Source organism: Triticum aestivum, chromosome 5B (assembly GCF_018294505.1).
Source record: "Triticum aestivum cultivar Chinese Spring chromosome 5B, IWGSC CS RefSeq v2.1, whole genome shotgun sequence".
NCBI lineage: Eukaryota > Viridiplantae > Streptophyta > Magnoliopsida > Poales > Poaceae > Triticum > Triticum aestivum.
The window spans coordinates 443,112,179-443,131,445 of record NC_057807.1 but is presented as its reverse complement, the minus strand read 5'-3'; the positions used below and the strand labels follow the sequence as shown (position 1 = coordinate 443,131,445).

Here is a 19,267-nt window from a genome sequence, read left to right as displayed (position 1 = left end):
TGCCAATGGACTCACACTAAAGAAAAGATGTGTAGATGGATAGATAGGCCGGCATTTGATTCTTGAGTTGCATGCTTTGTTCCCTATATCTTTTCCCCCGACCTCTCCTGTCCTGTGTTTCATCATACAGAAAAGAAGGTGATACTTCCTTCATTTTTTATTTCTTCCTTTTGCTTGTGCAGCGGAGGGGCCTGGTCGTACTACGTACGGAAAATCAAGATCAGATGCCAACCGGCCAGGCAACATCACATCCTTTTGAGGTTCCTTTTTTCCCAAAGGGGGCCGGGTGATCATCATTACTATCCCCAATACCTCGTCGACAATGCATGGCCATGATCATAGGCTTTGTCATAGTGCAGTAGCGATCATTCCTCCTTCCATTTCCCGCATGCATGTATCTTTTCGACGGACGGCTCCCTGTGTCTGTAAAGGTAACCGAACCTGGATTTCACCTAGGATGAATGTAAAGTCGTACGTCGGCGATTTGTCAACCGGTCGACAACAAAAGATATATGACCATCTAGAGGTTAATCAGATGCATACTCGTGTGGCTCCTGCCCCATATGCATTTAAGATCGAAGCGGAGGAGAGGGAACGAGAGCTAGAAGAGAAAGCAAAGAGGCAGGCATGCGGCTGGAAATTAAAGTAAGACGAAACCATCGTTGATCTAGTCTAGGAACAAAGTGCAAAAGGGGCCAAGGAGGGAGAGACAATTAAAGCATATGAATGTCAGATAGTACTCCCTTTGTAAAGAAATATAAGAACATTTAGATCACTAGAGTAGTGATCTAAACGCTCTTATATTTCTTTATGGAGGGAGTAATGGGTAGCGAAATTTTTTCTGTGAATGATATGCTTGCACTTTGATAAAGCATGATGTGCACCAGGAGCATGATATCAAAGTGAGAGGCGAGGTGCGTGCGTGGTACAGAGAGAGATGGATAGTGAGATAGCTAGGTAGGCTTTATCAAAAGGATGGATAGCGAGGTAGCTATGTAGGCTTTATCAAAGGCAGGCAGAACAAGAGCATGCAAGCTACTCCCTCCGTCCCATAGTTAGTGCAGTAGCAATCATTCCTCCATGTGTCTGTAAAGGTAATCGAACCTGGATTTCACCCTAGGACAAATGTAAAGCCGTACCTAGGCGATTTGTCAACCGGTCAGCAACAGAAAATATATGAACATCTAGAGATTAATCAGATGCATAATCATGTGGCTCCCGCCCCATATGCACGTACGATTAAAGCGGAGGAAGAGAGGGAATCAGAGCTAGAAGATGAGAAAGCAAAAGAGGCAGGCATGTGGCCGGGGAATTAAGTTAAGACGAAACCACCGTTGATCTAGTCTAGGAACAAAGTGCAAAAGGGGCCAGGGAGGGAGAGACAAAGCATATCAAAGTCAGATAGTACTCCCTCTGTAAAGAAATATAAGAGCGTTTAGATCACTAGAGTAGTGATCTAAACGCTCTTATATTTCTTTACGGAGGGAGTAATGGGTAGCGGGAAATTTTCTGTGAATGATATGCTTGCACTTTGATAAAGCATGATGTGCACCAGGAGCATGATATCAAAGGGAGAGACAAGGCGTGTGTGTGGTACTGAGAGAGATGGATAGCGAGATAGCTAGGTAGGCTTTATCAAAGGCAGGCAGGACAAGAGCATGCAAGCTACTCCCTTCGTCCCATAGTTAGTGCAGTAGCGATCATTCCTCCATGTGTTTGTAAAGGTAACCGAACCTGTATTTCACCCTAGGACGAAAGTAAAGCCGTACGTAGGTGATTTGTCAACCGGTCGGCAGCAGAAAATGTATGACCATCTGGAGATTAATCAGATGCATACTCGTGTGGCTCCCGCCCCATATGCACGTACCATTAAAGGCGGAGGAGGAGAGGGAACCAGAGCTAGAAGATGAGAAAGCAAAAGAGGCAGGCATGTGGCTGGGGAATTAAAGTAAGACGAAACCACCGTTGATTTAGTCTAGGAACAAAGTGCAAAAGAGGCCAGGGAGGGAGAGACAAAGCATAAGAAAATTAGATAGTACTCCCTCTGTAAAGAAATATAAGAGCGTTTAGATCACTATATAAGAGCGTTTAGATCACTAGAGTAAAGATCTAAGCGCTCTTATATTTCTTTACGGAGGGAGTAATGGGTAGCAGGAAATTTTCTGTGAATGATGTGCTTGCACTTTGATAAAGCATGATGTGCACCAGGAGCATGATATCAAGGGAACAGACAAGGTGCGTGCAAGTGTGCCTGTGTGGTACACAGAGAGATGGATAGCGAGATAGCTAGCTAGGCTTTATCAAAGGTAGGCAGGACAAGAGCATGCAAGCTACTCCCTCCGTCCCATAATATAAGATCATTTTGCAAGCTAGACAAGGTGCGTGAAGGTGTGTGTGCATGGTACAGAGAGAGATGGATAGCTAGATAGGCTTTACCAAAGGCAGGCAGGACAAGAGCATGCAAGCTACCCCCTCAGTCCCATAATATAAGATCGCTTTTTGCAAGCTGGCTTGCAAAGCGATCTTATATTATGGAACGAAGGGAGTAGTTAGCTTGCCTGCCTGCCTAAAGGGCTTGCAGCTATATGCATGTGTGCCCATCGAGCGCTTGCTTCTGGTGCACAACACACACGATCGAGCTTGAAGACTGTGTGTGTATGTGGGCATGGCATGCTGCCTGATGAGATAGAAAGAAAGGTCTCATCTTTTTGTTATGCCGGCCAAAAGAATTAAAGGTGTAAAGTTGAGATGCTTATGTTACATACATATATGCGTGCATGTGTACTGTATGTATGGACCATGCAAGCATGTATGATGGATCGACCACTCTTTCTCTCTGCTAGCTACATACTCCCTCCGTCCGAAAATACTTGTCATCAAAATGGGTAAAAAGAGATGTATCTAAAACTAAAATACGTCTAGATGCATTCCCTTTTATCCATTTTGATGACAAGTATTTCCGGACGGAGGGAGTATCTCCTATCTAGCTAGCTGCTAGGTTGGAATCGATACCTTCCTGGTCTGGATATCGATCATTGGTGCAAATATACTGGCTAGCTAAAGCGAATCAGTAAAGGAATGTTACCAATCAACAAAAGGAGTATTTGAGTAGTATGTTTGATCATGTCTGCCAAGTTGACTGTACTATACTTTTAATGCTATATTGATGGATCAGTCAATAATACATAGTCCCTTCACCCCCGATGCATAAGCCATATTTTGATTGATTAAGACGAACGTTATAACCAATAATTACTCTATTGCAATCTAAAAGGAAAAATCAGTTACTCTGTTATTATGTTGGTTCCTATTCTGATGGAATATATAGAGTAATTGCGACTTTCCCCCCACCTTCTTCCCCAAACCCAGATCGCAGTCGTTTCCCACGTTCTTCTCCAAACCCCAGCCGCCGCCATTAACATAGAGGTAGACATGGAGGAAGGTGGAGAATAAAAGAAGATAAGAAAATTTAAATGGAAACAAATAGCAGAAGAGGAACCAGAAGTAAAGACATGGACGGAGCTGCTTACACAAGTCAGAATTCTCTAAAATCCTAGAGGTAAAACCCTGGACGAGTCAACATCAACAAAATAAAAATTAATTTGAAAGATCCTAGATCATACATGCCGCTCAGTGCATCCACGCAAGATCGACATGCTCAAAGCATAAGATAATCTGAAGAAAATTCTAAATTATACATGATGATCACTACATCCAAACAAAAATAACTAGGGGATAGTCAAGAACTATGATAATTAATTTCACTAGGTTAACATCATCAAGAAAATTACGTATGACTAGAATAAAAGTTGCCGATGTGTTGAAGTTGCAAGTACTATATAAGACCTTGATGATAACAAATGTCTAACTTATTTTCTATGCAGAAAATTTGGTCATAACAAAAAGAACTAAAATATCAACATCAGTAAAACACCATGCTGACAAAATAATGTTTATACATAACAATTGACAAAATTGCAGATCACCAGCTCACAAGAATGAGAGAGCACGTGGTGTCCACCTCCTGCTCGGACCAATGCCCTCTCATTATTCTCTCGAACTCCAAGTCTACACGTGCACCGTGTGAGATTCCGGTTCAAGAGCTTCTGACTAAAATTTTCGGGTGCCTCAAGATGGTGCAGTTAGTTTGGACTAGCTAACATGCACATACACATCAGCCTCACGACTCGTCGCTTGATTGATTTGACTGGAACACAACAAACACATAAGATATGTTTGCCTCAACCCGTGGGCTTGCATTTGTGTTGATTGATCAAAGGGCTTTTAGTACATTTAGTTAGCGACTCCAGTTAATGCAAGTCTGATGTACCCATCCGCCTATGTTGATGTGGGCTGGAACAAGTGGCTTTACTGGCGTGGTTTGTGTCTTTTGGAGTATATATGTTCTCTGGTAGATGAGAATCTGCAACACATAGCTCTATAGGTGAGCATCTAGACGGTTCACTTTGCTCTCCTGTAGATGAGCATCTAGACGAATCACTTTGTTTTAATTTCCTGTAGATGAGCATCTAGAAGATTCGCTTTGTTCCCTATACGGTTCACTTTGTTCTCCTGTAGACGAGCATCTAGACGATTCACTTTGTTCTCCTGTAGATGAGCATCTAAACGACTAGATAGTTGCGCGTGCTCACTTTGTTCTCCTGTAGATGAGCATCTAAACGGCTAATAGCTACGCGTGCTCACTTTGTTCTCCTGTAGATGAGCATCTAAACGGCTAATAGCTACGCGTGTGTACACTCCAACACGATGAGCATCTTTACGATTCGCTTTGTTCTCCTGTAGATGAGCATCTAAGCGACCAGGTAGCTACGCGTGTGTATACTCCACGATGAGCATCTATACGATTTGTATCTACAACCGGTGGTAGGAGTAGCGCCCTTGAGAGTATGGTACGTATTGCTGTCCGTTTTACACGATCCCTCTCCCCGGCAAAAGAAAAACTGATGATTTATTGAAGAGAAATACACAGCTTTACCAACACCACCTGGCCCATGATTACGCAAATCTGGCTATAAATGTTACTTAACCATGTCAAGAGTCTATTATGTCAGGCAGAACGTATCCACAGTGGCACTCCCTGCCCACTCCATTACACCATGATACGAAAAAGAAAAGCAAACGCGATTATTGATGCGCATTACTACAAGCCCAGACTCATCTAAGACTTGGTCACGTGAGCCACACCATCGGGTTAGAAGGACAGAGGCGCCAAGTGATCTCCTGATGATCCACCTGATTACAGTAAGAAAGCGACCAAATGTTAATTACTCCGTTCCTAAATAGTATAAGCCTTTTTAGAGATTTTAATATGGTCTACATACGGAGCAAAGTGAGTGAAATTTCATTCTAAATACGTCTGTATACATTTATATGTAGTCCGTATTGAAATCTCTAAAAAGGCGGAGAGCTGCTTTGCGACTTAACACAAATAAAAATGGCGAATGATACTAGGCAGTACAAGTGCGATAAATTAGTCCGGCTAGACAGCCAACTGACAAATTTGACTGCCTACGACAACAACATTTTGTTCAATACGAGTGATATAAAGGTGACCGTACCTTAATTACTCTAGATTGACTGCTGGAGTTGCGGCAAAATGCAATACAGAGTCACGCCAGAAGCCATACTGACTGCTGGAGGTGCCCGTCTCGGACGGAAGAGACTACTATAAAAGGAGCACCTAGTGTGCAAGAATAGAGAACACATCTCACCCACCCACGCCGCTCACTCCTCTCCACACGGCAACAACAGATAAATCCCCTAGGTTCGCCGGCCAGCGCGACCGGCGAGAATCCAACGGGGCACGAACCGGTGATTGTGAGCACCACATCGAGGCCGGCTCTGCCACTCGATCCGCATCCTCGTCCATGAAGAACTGGTAACCTGAATCAAAAGGAACCCAACTTCAGAAACTAGCTGCAGCGTAGACATCAAGCAAGCAAGGGTACCACATCGCAGCGTAGACATAGTCGCCTGGCTACCGGATCCATTCTGGGCCCTGTTTGAGGTGAAGGCGATGCTTAATGACAGTCGTGGTGTCCTAGGCGAAGACGATGCTTAATGGCCAGCATAGACATAGTCGCCTGGCTCTTCTAAGATACCACGACTGTCATTAAGCATCATCTTCACTTCAAACAGGGCCGAGGTTGAGCAGCAGGACATCCTCCACGCATGTAAGCTCCCAATACTTCATAGAGACATAAGATTTTGTGGATGGATGCGGGGGAGGCAGATTTTTATCACCTGTTTATGACATTTTTTTACGGTTGTTCTTGGTCTCTATGGCCCCACTAGGTTTGGAGAAGGAAGAAAGGCAGCATTAGTAGTGTGTGAGACATGGTGATGGGGCTTTGACCTTTCTTTCTTTTTGATCCGGGTTTTGACCTCTCCCATGTCGCGCTTTTATATACCATTCTAGTTACTTCTTTTAATTTCCCAAAAAATAACTAGTTGGCACGTGGTCGCTACATTATAATATAAATTTAAACCATCGACCATCTGCTCTGATTTACTTGCTTTCCGGTTGTAGTATTTATCATACTCCCTCCATTCTAAAAATACAGTGCATATTTTGTTTTCTAAAAGCCAAGAAAAATTTATCGACATCGACAATACAAACTAGTATCATTAAATTCATTATGATGTGTACTTTATATTTTATCTATTCAGTACTTTAGATATTAATATGCTAAAAACTTGGTCAAACATAGAAACATTTGACTTTGAAAAAACAAAATATGCACTATATTGTTGAAGGGAGGGAGTACTGTTCTCAGTTGATGTCATCATCTGCTGTGTTTCGCATGCCCTTTATTTTGATCCATAATAATGCAGGTATTTGGCAGACTGGCACCGACACATTCCTCTGTTCTGTGAAGCAAACAGAGTTAGATCATAATCAGCAGCGATCCTTCGTTCTTCAATCCAGAAAAGGCTGATATCAGCTTTAGGAAACCATGAAGCTAGCTTACGAATTAATCTTCCTGGGGTTCTTACAGTCTGTCGCATATCAGATGTTTGATCAAGAGGGTAAGAACTTTACACTAGGTTTTTTGACCTTCAGCACATAAAGTAACTGGACAAGTGAATTGCATATTCAGATTGAAAATTTTGACCAGAAGATGTCACACATTAGTAGTGACGAAAAAAAAAGTGATGTAGAATAGATTTTTCTTTTCAAGGGCTGCAGAATAGACTCTTTCGAAAATATAAACACTCAAGACTTAACTGGATTTTGGATCCCCGCACGTGTCGTTGTCAATTGTGTGAATTAGCAATGTCGAGAAAACAACCATAAGAAGAGAACGCATATCCTTTTTTTTTGGTGTGAAATCATTGGCATTTTCATTGTAGTGCCCTGGTGCACATTCACTTCACGCAATTGGGATAGTCTTTAAAAATGCAGACACTTATTTTGAGCTTCTGAGTGGTAGAACAAGCTTAAGCATGAGCTTCCCTTGGTTATCCTGAGGGCAAAGAATAAACATCTTAATCAGTTTCTTTATGGTTCTTAATCAGTTTATTGCCTGGCCTGACCTTTTCATTTTATATGTTTTGTGATTGTAGTAATATCGTTTTGCAAGCTCTGTGTCAGTTACGGTACATCCATATTAAACATGCAATAGATGTTAACCAGAACTATTCACCAAACTTAATACTGCCTCCGTTCCTAAATATTTGTCTTTCTAGGGATTTCAACAAGTGACTACATACGGAGCAAAATGAGTGAATCTACACTCTAAAATATGTCTACATACATCCGTATGTTGTAACCATTTCAAATGTCCAGAAAAACAAATATTTAGGACCGGAGGGAGTAGTTCTCTTTGATTGAGTATTTACCTTTTATTTACTAATAAAACTTGCCTTTCTCCGGCCCAGGCTCTGTTTGAGGTGAAGATGATGCTTAATGACAGTCGTGGTGTCCTAGAAGACCGGAATCGCTATCTAGATACTGCATGTAGTACTATTGCTACTGTCATGTGTGATCCTGACGGCAACGTGGTCGAAATGTAAGTGAAGCCTAACCTAATCATCTCTTGTGTAACTCCACTAAACCAGTCCCTGCCAAAGGCAGTTACAGTATGTTTACATTCTATCCTTTGAACAGAGGAAAGAATCTTGCACATTTTGAGTAAAGTGTATCCTTTGTGTTCGATACCAACTTTTCCTTGATTTCATTTGGATTGCACATTCCTCATCTCTTTTTTTGTTGAGAAATTGCACATTCCTTGCTGAAATTTCGTTTCCACTCTCAGGCTCATATGTTCCAGAAATCTGTACCGATCACTCTTGTTGAGATTAGCACTAGCTCTTGTATTCTGTCCGTATACGAAATTTCATATTGCTTTTGTGAGACACCGCAGGACCCATATTTGGCACTCAAATTGAACGCATTTTCCATGTCTGTGCTGATGGTAGGCACTAGACATAACGTTCTGTACCTATAGCCAGTATCCACCATACAGGCCCACACAGCTCAAACCTTGTATTCGGCACCCCATAATCGCCATTGAATTTCTGCTTCTTCCTGTAGGTGAGGATCTCAACATCCTCCCTTGTTGCGGCAACGTGTCAGTTAATTTAGTTGCTCTTTGATACCGAATCATTTCTTTCTTCATTTAATTGTATGACACCTCATCTAAATTGCCTAATGTGCATGCATGATACTCCAACTATGGAAAGTCTAAAGCGTTAAGACCCAATACATTGGGAGTGCCCTTATGGGACACACCCTCAATGGCCTGGACCCTGAAACATTTGTTTCCAGCAAACCATTAACCATGGGTAACGTTTGCCTTAACGTACTGCAGACGTTACACGTCCATGATATTCAACATCCCACGCCAGGGCCTCCCTGCATTAAATCTCCCTATAGTATGCCGGGTATATTGGTGTTCATGTGTGTGTATCCTCAACGAAATTGTGTATGGCATGCATTCCCAGTTCATAATGGTACAAATATAAGGAGCATTTGTTATCGGTGCCAAAACATCATGCACGTAATTATAATCTCTAGTTTCATAATTTTTTTGGTCTCAAGGGTGTTTTCTTATCATCTATTACTATGTTTGTAATAGCATGTACATGTGTTCACAAGACTATTGGCTTAGCTTCTCATTTTTGAATTTGTAGAAGCTTGAGCTCGTCAGGGTTAAGTGGAATCTTGTCGCCCAACATTGCAAAGTTGACAACACTACAATGACTGTAAGATCAAGCATCAATTACTTATGAAATATATGATTTTTTCCTCATGAAAATGGTGTATTGATAGAAATCCGTTAAAAATGGTTTTACTATCGTTATTGTCATATATCTTTGGTTCAGGTTTTTAGATGATAAAAATACAACTGGAGGAATACCACAGGAGGTTGGGAATCTTTTAAGTTTGACAAGTCTTAAACTTGAAAATAATTAATTCAATGGATCAATATCCGATTTTCTTGGGCGCATTTTGAAACTGCAAAATTTGTATGTCAGACCATGACTTGTGTTATCTCTTAGTATTACAGTTAATTAATAAACATAAGGGTGTGGTAACTTCAATAGGGTTCCGAGCCAAAATCCTCTAAGTGGAAATATTCCAATCTCTTAGTCAAATATATTCCATCATTGAATTCCATGCTAACACAAGAAGAAAAATGACTGAATGTTATTGTTGTCATTGCAAGCCTTGTATTTATTTTAATAAGCAAATAACACCATACGAATTCAATTATCTAATGATCTACTTTTGTGTTCTGCAACAATCTGTCATACAACAATATTAGTGGTGAAATACCTGAACAACTACATGCGTCCCTATGCAAGTATGGCTTGCCTGAACTTTAATAATCCCTCCAATCCGAATTAGTTGACACAACCTCTATACAATGTCCATATTACATTATATAGAGGTTGCGTCAAATAATTCAAATCGGATGGAGTAGCTTATATTTGTATAAGCAATTTTATGCTCTCCTTCAATTAAGTGTAATCATGTGGTTCTAGCTATACCGTCAACCACTTAAATTGTGGTTCACACTTAATGTCATGCAAAGGAAACATCAACAATACAAGTAATCCAGAAACCTACATGACAATCTATATAAAACCCAACATTTGGTTGAAAAACACGTGCTTGCATTTCATACTTAACATTTATTAACAGGTGGATCAAGAAAATCCACCATAAAAGTGGTTCTTGGATGCATTGGTGGAGCAATAGTTTTTGTTGCTATGTGTGTTCTAATCTCGCGAAGAATGGCTTGGCAATGTGATTTATTTTTTGTGTTCTATGTTAGTTTTTTTAGAACGAGTTCCAGGTTAGTTAGGATTAGGGGTAAAATATTTTTGTTAATGCATGTTTACCATATTAAAATTTTCCATCTATTATAGTGGAATTCTACAACGAAAGGCTTTTTAATCAACTAAGGACATGATAAACATGTAAACTAAATTCAACATGAGCATTGTCTCAGCCTAGATCTTGGGCCGACACAATATGTCAGGACCCCGACTCAATGCCACATCGATCTAGCATGTAACACCTCATATCACTTTGCGGCCTCACGCACGGTATTCCCACGGGTGTCGCCTTACCTTAGCCCGGGACCGTTTGCGCCTTTTGGCACACGTATATGACAGTGTCGCTAGCATCCATATGATAAGGAGCCCGGGCTGACATGGCTAGTCGTAAACCCAAAGTGGCACAGACTTACAGGGACAGGCATCCATGACCCAGCATCGAACGTGTCGGTCATCAGCGAGTGAATCCAGGCTGTAGCACTGGGCTAGCAGGACTCCGGTGAACCGGGCTGTAGCGGGCTAACGGGACTCCGGTATTCATCGCGTGACATTTCCCCGAAGGGACAGACACAGGAACGAAGAAGGACACATGCCGGCCAGCCTAAGTGTTCCGGAGCAGTAGCAAGCTACCATGGCTCGGTGGAAACACTAGGAGACATTTCCCCGTAAGAGAGGCTACTAAAGATAAACAACTAGATGGTCAGATCCCACACATACCAAGCATTTCAATAACATACACACAATATGCTCGATATGTGCAAATACAACATGGCATCACAACATGACTCTACGACTCAAATAATTTATTCAATAGGCTCCGAGGAGCGAGATATTACAAACATGGGTCTCATGACCCAACAATCAGAGCATACAAATCGAAGCACAAGCGGAAGCTATCATGTCTGGGTACAGACATCTATAACTGAAAAAGGCTGAGAAGCCTGACTATCTACCAGATCCTGCCGGGGCACAAGATCGTAGCTGAGGTAACAAGCTAAACGTCGAAGTCCACGCAAAACTACTAGTGAGACCGAAGTCTCTCTGCAAAACATAAAATAGGCAAACGTGAGTACAAATGTACCCAGCAAGACTTACATCAGAACTAACTACATATGCATCATTATCAACAAAGGGGATGGTGGGGTTTAACTGCAGCAAGCCAGCTTTGACTCGGTGGCTATCCTGAACTACGACTGCAAGCAACTCTTTTGAGGTGGCGCACACGAGTCCACATATTCACCAACCAATACACCACTATGGATCCGCTCCCGTCTCCCTACGAGAACGCCATCCATAGCACTCACGCTTATCTTGCGTATTTTAGAGTATCCACTTTCACTTGTCTATGAACTGATATAAGCAACCCAGAAGTCCTTTACCGCGGACACGGCTATTCGAATAGATGATATTAACCCTGCAGGGGTGTACTTCTTCATACATGTTTCCACCACTTAGCGTCTGCACACGACATGTGCTCGGCAGACTTCAAGCGAAAGCCGACGTGGGTGTAGACCACGACCTACCTAAACACTCAAGTCTCTAGTCCAGGTTTATCGCCTATTCGGGTTCCATCCATGAGGAGATCCGGCCGGAGTTTCGCTCACAGCCCCAAACGATGTGAACAGGGTTCCGTGACACCAAACGGGCGCCCGGTTTACCCGGCCACGTGCCTACCGCATCACAGCCCACCCCTCCGGTCAGCGCTGTCCACGGCCTCCAGCATACTACAAACACCAGAAACTACTTGCAACTCCTGGACAGAGGACGAGGGTGAATAAGAAGTCGAGCGGGGTCATATTTCAGGGCCCAATGTATGGTAGTAGCTGAATCATGGATCACAAACACAAAACTCAGTTCCTAAGGACGGCTTCAATGAGACAACCCACCATGTACTCCTACATGGCCTATCACCGCTACCTTTACCAAATCGTGTTCACACACTTAGCTCACACACAGTAGGACATGTTCACACACCTCTGATTCATCCCCGATGAATCAGACCTGACTCAACTCTAAGCAGTAGCAGGCATGACAAACAAACATGAATGAGTAGGCACATCAGGGCTCAAACAACTCCTACTCATGCTAGTGGGTTTCATCTATTTACTGTGGCAATGACAGGTCATGCAGAGGATAAAAGGGGTTCAGCTACCGCAGCAAGTAACAGATGAATCGATGTTGTCCTAGTGCAGTAAAAGAGAGCAGGAGCGAGAGAGTGGGATTTTATCGGAATGAACAAGGGGGTTTTTCTTGCCTGGCACTTCTGAAGATAACATTGAGTCTTCATCAGTGTCAACGATCACACCGTCGAAACATCGTCTACCGGGAGGGAACAGATACCGGCAATAAAGAAGAAATACAATCAATGCAATGCATAATATGATGCATGCTCATGACATGGCAATATGAATGTGTTTTGAGCTAATGCAACTAGCAACAGATTAAATGAAGTTGGTTTGAATACAAGATTCAAATTCCAACTCCATATATGGTTATTTTAAATGCCCTTTATTTGTTTTGTCCAAAACAGAGGACAAACATTGTTCAAACATGCATGAAAATGGTACAGATGGATTCCTTGAATTTTTCTGATAATTTTTCATATATAAATTATTTAATTTGGAGTTACGGTTGAATTTCTATGAATTTTAGAAGTTTATACCATTTTCTGGATTTTCTGATTTATTTTAAATCCAGAAAATCATTTAATGCGTCAGCATGACATCACCTTGACGTCATCAGGTCAACAGGGCAGGTTCAGGTCAAACCTGACCAGTGGGGTCCACTGGTCAGTGACTGGGGCTGATTAGTGTCGCTGACATGTGGGCCCAGTCAACAGCCACGTCGGCTTAGTCAAAGCTGACGCGTGGGCCCACTGATATTAGTTAAAACTAAACAGAAACTAATCTATGATTAATTAGATGGCGGGGCCCAGCTGTCAGTGTCACAGGGGTTAATTAGCAGGGTCATTAGCCCCTAACGACGACGCCACGTCAGCACGTCGGAGACCAGCCGACGGCGACCACAGAACACGGCGGGGGCACGCCGGACTTGCGCTAGAGGCGTCAGTTTGGCGCGCTGAGGGCACCAGGGGATGGCCCTTGCTCTCGCGCATCCAGAGGACCAAGTGGGAGGTCGTGGGGTCGCCGGAACTCATGCCGGCGACGAGCTTTGGCGGCGATGGTGTTCGGTGGTGCTCGGGCGCGTCGCTACGGAGCATCAGTGAGCAAATGGGGAGGCTGGGCAGCACCTGCTAGACATGGGGAGCACTAAGAGCAGCACAGTGAGGCCAGGGGAGCACGGGGGCTATGCGTGCAGCAGCAATGGCGGACGGTGGCTTCGGTGCTCGTGGGGAACGGCGCTACGGCACGGAGGAGAGCATGCTGAGTTAGGGGAGAAGGTCAGTGGCTCACGGCGATGACGAGGGGACGCTCGGCGAGGTCGGGGACGCTCTGGACGACGCGAATTTACGGCGGCGATCTCCGGGCACCGGATATGAAGACGACGACGCTCCGGTCGACTGGGGCCTCCTCTGGTTGCGTGCGTCGGTGTGCAGCTCCATGGGGTCGGGACGGAGCTCAGGGGTGTGGAGAGGGAGCGAGGGGGTGGCTGTGTCCGCGAGGGAGCTCGTCGGTGGCGGCGGCTCCGTTCGGTCCAGGCGGGAGAGAGGGAGCAGAGGAGGGAGGGTCGAGGGGGGAGAGTGAGCGAAACGGTCAGCGGGATCGGGACGGCCTGCGGGAGTCGTCCACGCGGCCAGGGGCTCGTCGGCAAGCAGGAGGTGGCCGCGCGGCCGTGCGCGTGCGAGCACGCAGCTGCTTCGGGGCGAGGGGAGGAAGACGACGGAGGGCTGCAGTGGTGGGCTGGGCCGGCTTCTGCTGGGCCACCAGGTGGGTGGGCCTCAGGTAAGCGTCGGGTAAGTTTTCTCTGCTCTGTCTTTTACTTATTGTTTTCTATTTTTTTTTGCAGCTTTGTGGCTTTATTAAAAATACTAAATCAATCCCAAAAATCATGCAACTGCTCATGACCACTGTTAGAAATATATCCTACAGTAAACATTTCAGTTTGGGATTATTTGAGCATTTAAAATATTTTATAGTATTTAAATGCCCAAATGCAAATAAGTAATGATTTAAATTCAAAGTCCCAAAAATAAATCCTTTTAAAATGTTCATCATTTTTGGTTTGGATCAAAACCCTTGCCAAAAATATTAAACATCTAAGGAGAGCATTTTGGAGCAATGAATGAGATTTTAGGGTTTTTGCCCTTCTTTTATTTAGGGTTTTGAGGCTTCCAATTTCCCTCAGTTCAAATTTCAGAATTTAAACATGATGCACACATGAAGCTAGCCTAGAGCATTACCAGAAGCTAGGGATGTGACAACTCACCCCCACTAAACAAGAATCTCGTCTCGAGATTCAAGCGTAGGGTAGGATGAAGGGGAAACGCAAACTAGTACAATCTTCACGATCCAGGTTGCACTTCAAATGAACGTTGATTTGAACACCATCTTTGTCTTGTCGTCTTGCTCTGAGAACTCCAGCTAATCATGACAAGAAGAGGAAAGGAAAACTCTAGAAGGATCGGTCTTCTCGAAGGTCGAACAACTCAGGATTAACTCCCGGAATGTGACATAGCAACATCTCTCGAGCTGAGAGACGAAGCATACCTCTAGAGGGACGGAGTGGAGCAGGTGACGAGGTTCACTAGGTAGACAACAATTCCAGACTTAAGAATGTGGTGATCGGTTGTCAACGTAGCGAGGAGTTGAATTGCCATGATACCACGACGAAACATCCTGGAGGAGGGTGATTCGTAGATTATTATCTTAAGTGGCAAAAAGAATTACCTTTGATATAGAGATCATTGAGACTCTCTATATCAGCCTAAGGCAAATCACAGCAATCGATTGGCGGGGGTCGGTAGAATGGCATACTCGGACTTGGATGATGTGGATTACCTTGTTGAAGACAACGTAATGGATGAATTTGCTTATCACCGGAGATGGAAGAGACCCATGGTAGAATGGCACATTGGCGGTGCAAGCTGGGAACAAAATGCAAATGCTGGGAATGGTTCTGGTAACTGGGGAAGAACCCAACAATAGAGAGTGAATTCACTGTTTGAATAGGTCATAGCATTGCCGAGGAAACTGAGAGCAAACCCAGTTAGTGCCGATGATAACACGTAGCGCTTGTGCGTGCTCTCAAGAACTTGAGCATTTCCATATTCATCAAGGTTTTACCAACATCCGTGTCAAGGGTCCTGGTAACACAACTTACTACCATGATGACTAATGATGGATGATGCAGATGCAAAGGAAGATAACACCTTCTCAGATTCACCCTTGGCGAGGCCAAGGAAACAAAATCTGGATGATCGACCGAGAGACATTTAGCACTCCGCTTCTAATGTTCTCCTTGATGTACTAGCGTATCCCATTCCTAGAAATGGTCTGGTATCTAGAACATCAAGTAAAGGTCGGACTTCGGAACACAAAAATCATAAGGCAACTAGGGAGGTAAATCCTACGAAGTCCTTATGGGGAGGTGGCCAACTTCCTCAAACAAGATACTACAATAATAGGTCTTCCGGCTGGGTGTGTTGGCCACGACATCCACTTTACCGGTTATCGAGGGACCAATATTATAGTTCTTGGGAAATGTTCCAAACCATCATATCTGCCTGAGATTCAGATCTGGTTGGTGTCAGGATATTCCAGACTCATCGAGTCTAGGAAGAAAAATGAAAGTTTGCAACACAAATCGACGAGATGACGTTGCGAGATTCTCGGGAAATGAACTACGATAGCAAGCTCCAAAACATGAGCTGGTTCTGCTACAACATGTGAACACGTTGTCCAAGACAAGCATGACCACAAGTAGTCTTATAATAAAACACTACCGAGTTCAGGAGGGGAACCATCATTAATGACATCGAAGTCTCCACGCGTGGAAGTCCAAAGAGTTCACCTTGGACAGACTCCTTTATCTTTGAACAACTCAATCAGTGGCTTGGTGTGCTAGGATATACATATAGAATGGAGGTTGCAAATCTCCAGACCACAGAATACTTCGCACGTATGCATGACTGACTTGGGATGATTCCAGAGGAAGCAAAACTAACTTTCTCAAATTCACGGCGGCAACTTTCACCAAATGCACGTGTATAAAAGGAAGTCACTCCTTTCATCAACAAATACTTCATGAGCTAGCATGAAGAAAATGCTTTCAAAAGTTTCCAACACTAGCTTAATGTCCAACAAAATCATGGAGGAGATAAGGATGTTGTCAATGGGCTCAACAACAATTCATCTGGGTTTCCTTTTAAAAGGAATTCCATAGTTAAGTGAACAAGTGATAGCATTGGTCAGGCCAAAGATGTAATGGTGTATGCTCGAGGGATCAACCACGAATAAGACAACATTACGAGCATCATTGGTACTGATTTGATTTGACGATAGCCCACACTCAAATCAAAGGATTGATAAGACAATAGGTCCAGCAACTGATCACAGGGACCAATCGATGAAGATATCATCTTTCTTCAACACACACTACACAAGATTATCCCTTTGGAACGAACTAAGTCAGGCAAGCTTTTATCCTCCAACTCTCCAAGTTGTTGTCTAGCTTAACCAACTAGCTCAGGGATATCTAACACCGATTCTTGGAGAGAAGGTGGTTCACAAGAAACCAACTTGATCACGAGCTCAACATAACGGTCAGGTGACGACCTGGTGATACTTCCGAGAAGATATTCAGAAAATCATGAACCACCGGTATGTTACTAAGCTCGAGAACAATCTCGCTTTTGAGGGCAAGACGATATGATCAAATGAGTGAGGACTTGACAAGATCCTAACTCATCAATCGAAGGGTGCACCGAAATAAGGACTAGGTAGCACGATCAGTCTTAGAAGGATGATTCAAAAACCAACACGCTAAGAATGAGGTTATCGTCCATTTAACTACCAAGCAACGAGGTTGCTGGGAGTATTGATTTCACACATCACAATTCATTTGTCGGTATTCCGGTTGCATCAACACGAGGGCCGAGGAATGACTAATGATGGTGAGAAGTATCACTACGTCAAAATTCATGAGAGTTGGTGCAGTTCTCATGACAATTCTGACATAAAGGGGGTAATACTCCAAGGTAGAACAAAACCAAAAGCTGGATTGGCATTTGATCTGCGGAATACAACTACTTTGACCCAATCCTAGATATGGATGAGGTACTGGAGTTTGTTTCTCCTAGTCATTCTGCGATAGAATGGCTTGACGGACCACAAGAGTAATAGACATCGATAAACGAACGCACGCATACTCTTGACTATCAATTGATAGACGAGGGTCAGAATGCAACTAAAGAGAACAACTCAAAGGAACATACGATTTTCTGAGTTGTGGATGCATGGTTTGGCATGTCGAACGAATTCAACATATTTCTTCCGGCAATCCATGCGGAAAGGTAGAACTGGCAGAGCCACAATATATAATGGAGAACTCATCAAAAATAATCCTGTTGTGATATTTCAGTTCAACGAGGAACTTCTGCCATAAGTAGTTCATGGTATTTGGAAGAAGAAGATACCACGGACTTCAAGGACTATCGCAAAGGTTACTAATATCCTAAAGGCACTAGCAATTACTATCAACATGAAGTAGGTAGAGTGAATCTCGGGTTCAGAACCCAGGAGTAGAATACCTACTACTAAGTAGCATCACGGAATGCTTTCGAGGATAAAGGCCAGAATCATCACACTGGGACACAATCATGGCTAAATTACTAGGTGATCCCCTAAGACACCTAGGGTCATAATACCAGCTCCAACATATATGTCAAGGCAATAAAGTACCTCAACTCACCGATTAGTGTGGTTAATCTGGCCCAAAGGAACATCGAAACGGGAGGAAGGAATTTGCAAATTGCATCAGATTGTATAGAAACCTGGGATGACTCGGACAGCATAACGGCTGTAAATGCTCAGAAAAGATTTGAGACATTCACAAAAATGGTGGCATAACCACTCAGAAGCACAATATCAAGGTTTCGAGATCAACAGTTAACATACAGAAGTAGTAGGAACTGAACTGAGGCTTAAATCCAACAATCTTATAAGTCTACGGATTAGTAACACGTGATCCTGATAGAAAGAAGAGATAGCCTAGTTCTTAATCCCCGTAGGAAAGATAAGATGACTCAGATCAGAAGGGCATAAGGTATAAGGAGTAAAAAGAGCCTTACGTTCCATCCCACAATCAATTCCCTTATATAACTAAAGAATTTCTAGACTCAACTTCGACCAGTTTGGCTTGGTAATCCTACAGGCAGTCAAGCTCTGATACCAACGCTGTCAGGACCCCGACTCAATGCCACATCGATCTAGCATGTAACACCTCATATCACTTTGCGGCCTCACGCACGGTATTCCCACGGGTGTCGCCTTACCTTTGCCCGGGACCGTTTGCGCCTTTTGGCACACGTATATGACAGTGTCGCTAGCATCCATATGATAAGGAGCCCGGGCTGACATGGCTAGTCGTAAACCCAAAGTGGCACAGACTTACAGGGACAGGCATCCATGACCCAGCATCGAACGTGTCGGTCATCAGCGAGTGAATCCAGGCTGTAGCACTGGGCTAGCAGGACTCCGGTGAACCGGGCTGTAGCGGGCTAACAGGACTCCGGTATTCATCGCGTGACATTTCCCCGAAGGGACAGACACAGGAACGAAGAAGGACACATGCCGGCCAGCCTAAGTGTTCCGGAGCAGTAGCAAGCTACCATGGCTCGGTGGAAACACTAGGAGACATTTCCCCGTAAGAGAGGCTACTAAAGATAAACAACTAGATGGTCAGATCCCACACATACCAAGCATTTCAATAACATACACACAATATGCTCGATATGTGCAAATACAACATGGCATCACAACATGACTCTACGACTCAAGTA

General features: G+C 43.6%; 1 long non-coding RNA gene across 6 annotated transcripts in view; it reads left to right on the top strand.

The window, feature by feature from the left end:
* The first annotated feature begins 5,710 nt into the window (after nucleotides 1-5,710).
* Nucleotides 5,711-19,267, top strand: part of LOC123112345 (uncharacterized) — a 31,113-nt gene continuing 17,556 nt past the window's right edge. For 2 of the 6 annotated variants that reach the window (XR_006455385.1, XR_006455387.1), the window contains exons 1-3: nucleotides 5,711-7,050; nucleotides 7,903-8,033; nucleotides 9,157-9,228. This is a non-coding gene — a long non-coding RNA (uncharacterized lncRNA). Of the gene's footprint in view, nucleotides 7,051-7,902; nucleotides 8,034-9,156; nucleotides 10,729-12,429; nucleotides 12,528-19,267 lie in introns of those variants that run through there. The other 4 variants (XR_006455384.1, XR_006455386.1, XR_006455382.1 and 1 more) reach the window with 4 other exon arrangements.